This window comes from Tasmannia lanceolata, unplaced genomic scaffold (assembly GCF_043159265.1).
Source record: "Tasmannia lanceolata isolate RefF3 unplaced genomic scaffold, GAP_Taslan_0.1 ptg000037l, whole genome shotgun sequence".
NCBI classification, from domain to species: Eukaryota; Viridiplantae; Streptophyta; class Magnoliopsida; order Canellales; family Winteraceae; genus Tasmannia; species Tasmannia lanceolata.
The window spans coordinates 41,943,428-41,953,077 of record NW_027518714.1 but is presented as its reverse complement, the minus strand read 5'-3'; positions in this window follow the sequence as shown (position 1 = coordinate 41,953,077).

Below are 9,650 nucleotides of genomic sequence, written 5' to 3'. Positions count from 1 at the left end.
CTCATTGCGAGGGCGATGAAGGCGCTAGCCCAAGCCCATCCTTAGGGGACTTGCTCAGTCCGAGTAGCATACCCCTCCTTTGTATATAGGAGACTTGCCCAGTTTCATTCTCTTGCTAAACCTCCTCTTTGTGCGCCGTTTGGTTTTGGGAGAACACCCTACTCGGCTTGGCAGCATACCCCTACCCTTATGGGTATTGGGTTGCACATTTGTTGCACCCTAGGGCTAGGTAGCTGTCCGGCCCGGCTGGGTGTTTTACCTTTGCCAAATATGCACAGGGTCTCTTTTTCCTTTTTACGTCATTTGTGTCTCGGAGACAAGCCTTGTCTCATGTAGAGAGTTTCCCCTTTAGGAGGCTTACCTAGGCTCATGATAGAGTGGCCTCCTCTTTTAGAGTGAGTCTTTGACTCGGTAGTGTTATTAGAGAGTCTCTGACTCATTTGTTCTCCCATCTTTAGTGTTTTTAGTTCGGAGTTTCTCCTTTAGAGTTGTCGTTATTTCATTTTGATTAGAGACTAACTCAGTCTTATTAGAGCTTTGCTTGCTTGGGATCTTGGATCGTTTTCTCTCTTCTTGGAGCGCTATCTTTCTTGTTGTGGTTCGTCTCTTTGAGGCGTTAGTTGCTTGTTCGGGGTTTCCCCTTTTGGATTTAGGGCTTTGCCCTAGTTTGTGGTTGTTCTTGCGTGTCCCCTTTAAGATTGAAAACATTTAAAGGTTTAGAGCATTGGAAAAGCTTTAAAATCCAAAAACATTAGAAATTTAAAACTCAAAAACATTTGAAAACTTTAAAAATATCAAAAACATTTGAAAATATAAGAAAACCTTAAAAAATCTGAAGTATTGAGTGTTTCTTTTAGAAGCGTAGTTTGAGAGTTCGTTTCGAACTACGTTGGCTTGATCCTCTTCCACGAGGTACGTAGTGCAGCTTGGGATCTTTATCCCAAGTCCAGCCAAACTTTGTGAATAAATGTTTTAACCCTTTTTCTTCAAAACCTTGTTTTCAACAAGATCTTCCTCTAGAGTTAGGAGTTTGTCCTAGATAGAGAGTTTTAGAGTTAGGAGTTTGTCTTTTATTTGTTGTGTGCTTGTTTGTGTTGTTTTAGAGTTAGGAGTTTGTCTTTTGTTGTGTGCTTGTTGTGTGTTTGTGTTAGAATTAGGAGTTTGTCCTAGCTAGGAGCGCCTCAGTTCGGTCAGTTGGCGATTCACATCGCCGACTGATGATTAGGTCTTGGATACGTTAGCAATCCTATTGTTTTCCTTAGGGCATACAGCCTAGTTACACGTAGGTTGTAGGAACCACCTGCATTAGCTTAGGGCTAACCTGCATTTAGTTAGGGCATATAGGGTGTCCTAAAATCTACAATTTACTGGAATTTAAATAATCGTACAAGAAGCTTTAAGAACTGGTCCGGTCTTTTAGATCGAGTCTAGGATAGAGGTCTAGGTGTCTCAGGCATCCTAGTTTAGAATAGGCGCGAAGAACTACGTTGCCTTGATTCTCGTGGAGGCGGGAATACGTAGGCTTCTTTGGATGAATATCAGACCATCCGAGGACTCGGGCTAAATCGTTTTAGAGTCTTACGATTTGTGGTGTTGTTATATTGTGTATTTTGTTGTGTTTTCTTACTTTCTTGTACTGATCTTATACCTTTAGCTATAGCTTGCATGTGTTTGTACATCAGAACTTAGACACCCTTTAGGCATGTCACTCATAACCTAGCTATGCTTAGGAAACACATCTTTCATTTTATTTTATGGGTGTTTATTATCTTTATCCTCAGGAAATGCATGCTTAGGTAGACGACTCCTGAGGATTGTTCCCATTTCACATGATATTTGCCCAAAACTCTTCGAGGTTAATAATAAATGGCATAAGAGACCAAGTGTTCGCACTCGGGCGAATTGGGGGCGCTCTTCGGACCTTCTCCATTCGTCATCAGGCACGGACCTTTTGTATCTCTGGTTATCCATTGCAAACAGAGCATTTGTTTTGGTTCCATGGCGTGTCCATGGATGGCGACTCTGAGTTATTTTTAGGTATATCTTGGTTTCGAGCCCTGGCTCCGGATCAGGATGTATCTCTTTCGTTTTGTATCGCCACTCGTGCTATGCTGTGAGGGTGGCACCAGTTTCGAGAGTTCCTTGGCAGAGCTCTCCTTCACGTTGTGGAGATCTTAGAGGATCGCAGGAGGGATCTCGTGTCCCTCGGCACTCGTCCTCGGATCGGGGTCCACACCGGCCTGTGAACCAGTCCGGAAATTTGCCAGTCCGGCCTGAGAATCAGTCTGGAAATTTGCCAGTCCGGCCTGTGAATCAGTCCGAAAATTTGCCAGTCCGGCCTGAGAATCAGTCCGGAAATCTTCCTGTCCGGCCTGTGAATCAGTCCGGAAATTTGCCAGTCCGGCCTGTGAATCAGTCCGGAAATTTGCCAGTCCGGCCTGAGAATCAGTCCGGAAATTTGCCAGTCTAGCTTGTGAATCAGTCCGGAAATTTTGTCAGTCCGGAAATTTGTCAGTCCGGCTTGGGCCGGACTGATTTTTGTCGTGTAGCGAGACGCGTCATATCCAGTCCGGCTTGGGCCGGACTGATTTTTTGTCGTGTAGCGAGACGCGTCATATCCAGTCCGGCTTGAGCCGGACTGATTTTTGTCGTGTAGCGAGACGCGTCATATCCAGTCCGGCTTGGGCTGGACTGATTTTTGTCGTGTAGCGAGATGCGTCATATCCAGTCCGGCTTGGGCCGGACTAATTTTTGTCGTGTAGTGAGACGCGTCATATCCAGTCCAGATTGGGCCGGACTGATTTTTTTCGTGAAGCGAGACGCGTCATATCCAGTCCGGCTTGGGCCGGACTGATTTTTGTCGTCTAGCGAGACGCGTCATATCCAGTCCGGCTTGGGCCGGACTGATTTTGTCGTGTAGCGAGACGCGTCATATCCAGTCCGGCTTGGGCCGGACTGATTTTTGTCGCCTAGCGAGACGCGTCATATCCAGTCCGGCTTGGGCCGGACTGATTTTTGAGCCGGACTCAATTGCTTTGAGGGCTATCCTTCGCGCCCGTCATTAATGAAAGATACGTGGCACCGTACAGGTGCCCTCAACGCACGTGCCCTTCATTAAATGCACACCCCCATCGCCAAGGTTTATAAAAGGAGGGTTTTCACCCTTCGTTTCTTACTTTTCACTTTTCACTCCTCCTGTTTTTTTTTTTTTGCTTTGCCAATTCGGTTCATACCAGTTCGGCTCGCGTAGTTCGTTGTTGTGAACGGCTGCCTACTTGGGAACTTTCAGTTAGAAACCGGGGGATTTCAGTTCTGACTGGTAATCTTCTTGAGCGCGCCTTTCATTCGTTTCTTTTCCTGCTTTCATGTCAAGTAATAGCTCTAGTTCTGAGTCCAGTTCAGGGGAGTCGTCTTCTAGTAGCTCGGGGTCTAGTTCATCAATTAGGACCCAGGATAGGCCGACCAGGACGTCAGCCCCAAAGATGTTGTAAGCCCAAGGGTCTACTCTCCTATCTTGTTTTGATGATTCTAAACATAATTGATTGTGTTTTTGAATACTAATCAATTTGCTTTGAAGTGTTGTGTTTAAGATAGGATTGATCGTTGAAGAAACCAACACTCAACTTGGTCATGCTTAAAGGTGTACCAAACAAGAGCCAAAGGAGCTAAGTGTAGCTCACATCATCACTCAAGCAAGTATCCAAAGATGGAAGATCATTTGAAGACCAAAGCTAAAGAGGGATCGAAGATTGCATAGGTATCATTGTACATCCTTTCTCTTTAGATTTTCAAGTCAAGGCAAAACGTTTTCAAAGTGTTTTCAATTTGTTTTTCAAAGAACACTTAAGAACTTAAAATGGATTAGTGAATGGTTATGTGGTAGACCAACATGTTGGGACCCTCATAAACATTCCAAAATAACCATAGGAGTTGAGTTCCAAAAGCTAAAAATCAAACAAGCAATAAAAATAAAAAACTGCGGATTTTTAGGCTTCTCGGAACTCTGAGATTTTTCTCGGAGCTCCGAGCTCGGAACTCCGAGAGTTCCCTCGGAACTCCGAGAAAAGGTCCAGTAGCGTCTGGACATTTTCTCGGAACTCCGAGAAATGGTCCAGTAGAAATTTTATTTCTTCTGGCCGTTGTCTCGGAACTCCGAGAACCCTGCGACAGCTCAGAATATAGCCGTTGGGATTTGAATTAATTCTTGTATTTTGATATTTCCACCCCCAAACGGTCATATTCTTTGGAGAGGCTATAAATACAATATGTAGAGAATTTTTTCTCACTCTCTTGATCATTTGAAAACATCCTTGAGCATCAAAGAAAACTTGCAACCTATTATTGCTTGAGATTTTTGTTTTCCCCAAACTTGCCTTGCAACTTGCAAATCTATTTGAGTTGGGATTTTAGAGCTTTCACTTGCAACCATCATTGAAGAGCAATCAAGGATCTACAAAGAGCATCAAGCTTTCAAGAAGAAGCCAAGCTATTCAATCTTCATTCCTTGTATAGGTGGCTAGGGCATTCCTTATTTTAATTCCCTAGAGAGCAACCGCTTAGAACTCGGCGGAGAAGGAGAGTCTTTGTAAAGGTGTAAGGGCATCCTCATTTAATATCCCTTGGAAGTGTAACCGCCTCGGAGCCGGGCATCGTGGAGGTCTCCAATAGTGGAAATCCTTAAGGACGATCTTAAGAAGAGTGGAGTAGGGCTTTGCCCGAACCACTATACATCGGTGTGTTCTTTCTTGTCTTGCATTTCCATTATTAACTTTTGGTTTGACATTTCCTTTTTGTTTCTAATTATTTACACTAACCAAATATTTAACTAAGTGAAGAAAATTCCAATTAGGGTTCATAGGTAATTTTCAAAAGGCCTAATTTTGAGTTAAATTCAATTCACCCCCCCTCTTGAGTATTTCAATTGGTATCAAAGCCTCGTCTCTAATTTTTAGAAAACCCTAACCGGTCTAGAGTAAAGATTCTAAAATGGCAAACTACCCTCAACACCATGAAGGTTATTCAAACACTAGGCCACCCTATTTTGATGGAACAAACTATGGTTTTTGGAAAACCAAAATGAAAATCTTTTTAACCCAAGACTATCAAATGTGGAGAGCAATTAATAATGAATACATCTTACCCACAAGAAATTTAAATGATTGGACCGAAGCCGAACAACAAGCTTCGAATTATAATGCCAAAGCCATGAATTCTCTTATTTGTGCTCTATCTCCCGGAGAATTCAATAGAGTATCAAATTTGAATTCGGCTAAGGAAATATGGGACACTCTAGAAGTCACCCATGAGGGAACCAATCAAGTAAAAGAATCTAAAATGAACCATCTTTTTCGGCAATACGAACTCTTTCAAATGACACCCGATGAAACAATTGCCGATATGTACACTAGATTCACCAATCTTGTAAATGGATTAAGGGGTCTTGGAAAATAATTTTCCAATAGAGATTTAGTGACTAAAATCCTTAGGTCCTTACCTTTGTCTTGGGAATCCAAAACCTCCGCAATCACCGAAGCCAAGGACATGAACACATTGAACCTAGATGAACTAATAGGGTCCTTGATCACCCATGAAATGATTTTCAAAACAAAAGCACCCGAAATCGAAACTAAAATCGAAAAAGGAAAAGGAATTGCTTTTGCTTGTAATATAGGTGAAAATGAAGATGCAAAAGAAGACATGGAAGATGAAGTTGCCCTCCTAACAAGAAGGATCAAATTCTTGCAAAGGAACATGGGAGGGATGAGAAATAGAAGGACAAACCCTCCATTCAAGAAGAAAGAAGAACTCGGTGATGGATCTTCTCAACCACGATGTTACGGTTGCAAGAAGCTTGGACACATTCGCCCGGATTGTCCACTCAACAATGAACCCACTTCAAACAACCGCTTCAAGAGAAGAGAAGGCAAGAAAGGAATGACCGCCACATGGGATGAGGAAATTGAAAGCGAAGGCGAACAAAATGATGGCGAAGATTGCTTGATAGCAAGGAACGTATGCTTCATGGCCTCAACAAACGACAACAATGAGGTAAACACTTTAAATGATGTTATTGTTTTAAAAGAAGTTCTTGATTCCCTACAAAATGCAAATGATGAACTTGAAATTCAATTTGATAAAATTGCATCACTTGAAAATTCTCTTGCTAACATGACAAAAGAATTTGGTTGGTTAAAAAAGGATCATGAATTTTTAGATGATAAGAATGAAAAATACAAAGTAGAAATTAATGAGTTAAATGCTTCTATCAAAATCTTAAATAAAAACCGACAAGAACTCTCAAATGAAAACAACAATCTAAAGCATGAAAATGGTAGATTATCTTTTGAGTATGATGAACTAAAGAAACTTTTTGAAAAATTTGAAAATAGTTCATTAAAATTGGATAGGCTTGTAACTCTTCAAAGAATGTCAAGTGACAAAAGTGGACTTGGACATAAATGGAACACCACAATATCCAACTATAAAACTAAACTTGAAAAGGTTTCTTCTAGCGGTACCAAAATTTGCTTTTATTGTAGTCTAGAAGGTCATTACAAGGTTGCTTGCTTACATGCTAAACAAGATAAGATTAAGTTGAACTCTAATGTGAAAACAAATGAACATAGCAAGATTAGGAAGATTTGGGTACCTAAGGGATCTCACTTGCCTATTCATATGTAGGTATGCCTTAAAAGCCATAACAAGAAGAACACATGGTACCTTGATAGTGGATGCTCTAGACATATGACCGGAGACCTTACTCAATTCGCATCCCTATCGCTCAAGGATGGTGGAGACGTTACCTTTGGAGATGATAAGAAAGGAAAAGTCAAAGGTGAAGGCACCATAGGTAACTCTACCTCTCCCATACATGATGTACTATTTGTTGATGGCTTGTCCCATAATCTTATTAGCATTAGTCAATTATGTGATAATGGTTTTGAAGTTGTCTTCAATCCCGATAAATGCATTGTTAAAAATAAGATAGATGGAGTAGTCAAATTCATAGGTTCTAGAGACAATAACATTTACACAATTGGATTAGATGATCTTAGACTCCAAAATGTAACTTGTCTTAATGCCATTAGTGAGGATTCTTGGCTATGGCATAGGAGGTTGGGTCATGCCGGAATGGATCTCATTTCGACCCTCTCCTCAAAAGAAAGTGTTAGAGGATTGCCTAAGTTCAAATTCATCAAGGATCACATTTGTAGAACTTGTCAATTAGGAAAACAATTGAAATGCTCATTTGCACCTAAAAATATGATTTCAACTTCCTACCCCTTGGAGCTACTTCATATGGACCTTTTTGGACCAATGAAGACTAGTAGCCTAGGTGGAAAGAGGTATGTGTTTGTAGTTGTGGATGACTACTCACGATTCACATGGGTCATATTTCTAGCACACAAAGATGAAACTTATGAAAACTTCCTTACATTGTGCAATCAAATACAAAATGAAAAAGGTGTTGCTATCTCTTACATTAGAAGTGATCATGGAACTGAATTTGAAAATGTACATTTTGACACTTATTATAATGAACATGGCATAAAACATAATTTTTCCGCACCTAGAACACCTCAACAAAATGGAGTAGTAGAAAGAAAGAATCGAACTCTCCAAGAAATGGCTAGAACTATGTTGCATGAAAATGATCTCCCTAGATATTTTTGGGCGGAAGCGGTTAGCACCGCTTGCTATATTATAAACAGGGTATATTTAAGGCCAATTTCTAAGAAAACACCTTATGAGCTTTGGAAAAATTTGAAACCAAATATAAGCTATTTTAGAGTGTTTGGATGTAAATGCTTCATTTTGAACATTAAAGATAATTTACACAAATTTGATAGGAAATCGGATGATGGAATATTCTTAGGGTATTCTTCTCATAGTAAGGCATATAGAGTATTTAATAGGAGAACCCTAGTAGTAGAAGAATCCATGCATGTGACATTTGATGAAAGAGAGCCAACACCACAAGAAATGCCACATGATGAGGATGAACCCATTGAACATCTTTTTCCAAAATTGAGTGCTCCTCCTCATGCATCAACAAGTCATACATTACCTAGTGAGGAAGTAGAAAATGAAAATGATGACTCATTGCCTAGGGATAGGAGAACATTGGTAGATCATCCTGAATCCCAAATTTTAGGCGATGCCACATTGCCAGTAAGAACTAGATCATACTATCGTAGTGTGAGTAACAATTTGGCGTTCCTATCCGAATTAGAACCAAAATCCATCAAGGAAGCTGAAAAGGATGAATATTGGTTGATGGCTATGCAAGAAGAGCTAAGTCAATTCGAAAGGAACAAAGTGTGGAGGCTAGTGCCTAGACCTAGTGATCATCCAGTCATTGGCACGAGATGGGTGTATAGAAATAAATTGGATGAAAATGGAATTATCACTAGGAATAAAGCTAGGCTTGTAGCCCAAGGGTACAATCAGGAGGAAGGGATAGATTATGATGAGACATTTGCTCCTGTTGCCCGTATGGAGGCTATTAGGATACTTTTGGCATATGCATCTCATAAAGGATTTAAACTATATCAAATGGATGTCAAAAGTGCCTTCCTAAATGGCTATATCCAAGAGGAAGTGTATGTTGAGCAACCTCCAGGTTTTGAAGACTTCAAACATCCAAATCATGTCTTCAGGCTTGATAAAGCTTTATATGGATTAAAGCAAGCTCCTAGAGCTTGGTATGAGAGGCTTTGCACTTTCTTAGTTGAAAAGGGATTCGAAATGGGAAAGGTGGATAAAACCTTATTTATCAAAAGAGAAAATCATGATATCCTCCTTGTCCAAATCTATGTGGATGATACCATCTGTGGCTCAACTAATCAAAAATTGTGTGATGAATTTGCAACCTTAATGAAAAATGAATTTGAAATGAGCATGATGGGAGAGTTAACCTACTTCTTAGGACTCCAAATTAAACAATACAAAAATGGAATATTTTTAAATCAAGAAAAATATACAAAGGAGTTATTAAAGAAGTATGGCATGGATAGCAGTAAGACATTAAGAATTCCCATGAGTACTACTGCTAAGCTAGAAAAAGATGAATTTGGCAAATCTGCGGATCAGAAATTGTATAGGGGTATGATAGGTAGTTTGCTCTATTTGACAGCCAGCAGACCAGACATTATGTTTACTGTCTGTCTCTGTGCTCGATTTCAATCGGATCCTAAAGAATCTCACCTATCAGCAGTTAAGAAGATCTTCAAGTACTTAAGAGGAACCCAAAGTCTAGGACTGTGGTATGAAAGATCATCTTCCTTCACTCTCATCGGATATTCAGATGCAGACTTTGCTGGATGTAGAGTAGATAGGAAAAGCACTAGTGGGACTTGCCAATTCTTGGGTAAATCACTTGTTTCATGGTTTAGCAAGAAGCAAAATTCAGTAGCTCTGTCCACAACAGAAGCAGAATATGTGGCAGCTGGAGCTTGCTGTGCTCAAGTCCTATGGATGAAAAGCACATTGATGGACTATGCAATTAAAATGGACAATATTCTCATCCAATGTGACAACACTAGTGTTATAAGCTTAACAAAGAACCCCATACAACACTCAAGAACAAAACATATTGAGATCAGGCACCACTTCATTAGAGATCACTCACAAAAAGGGGATATTTGCTT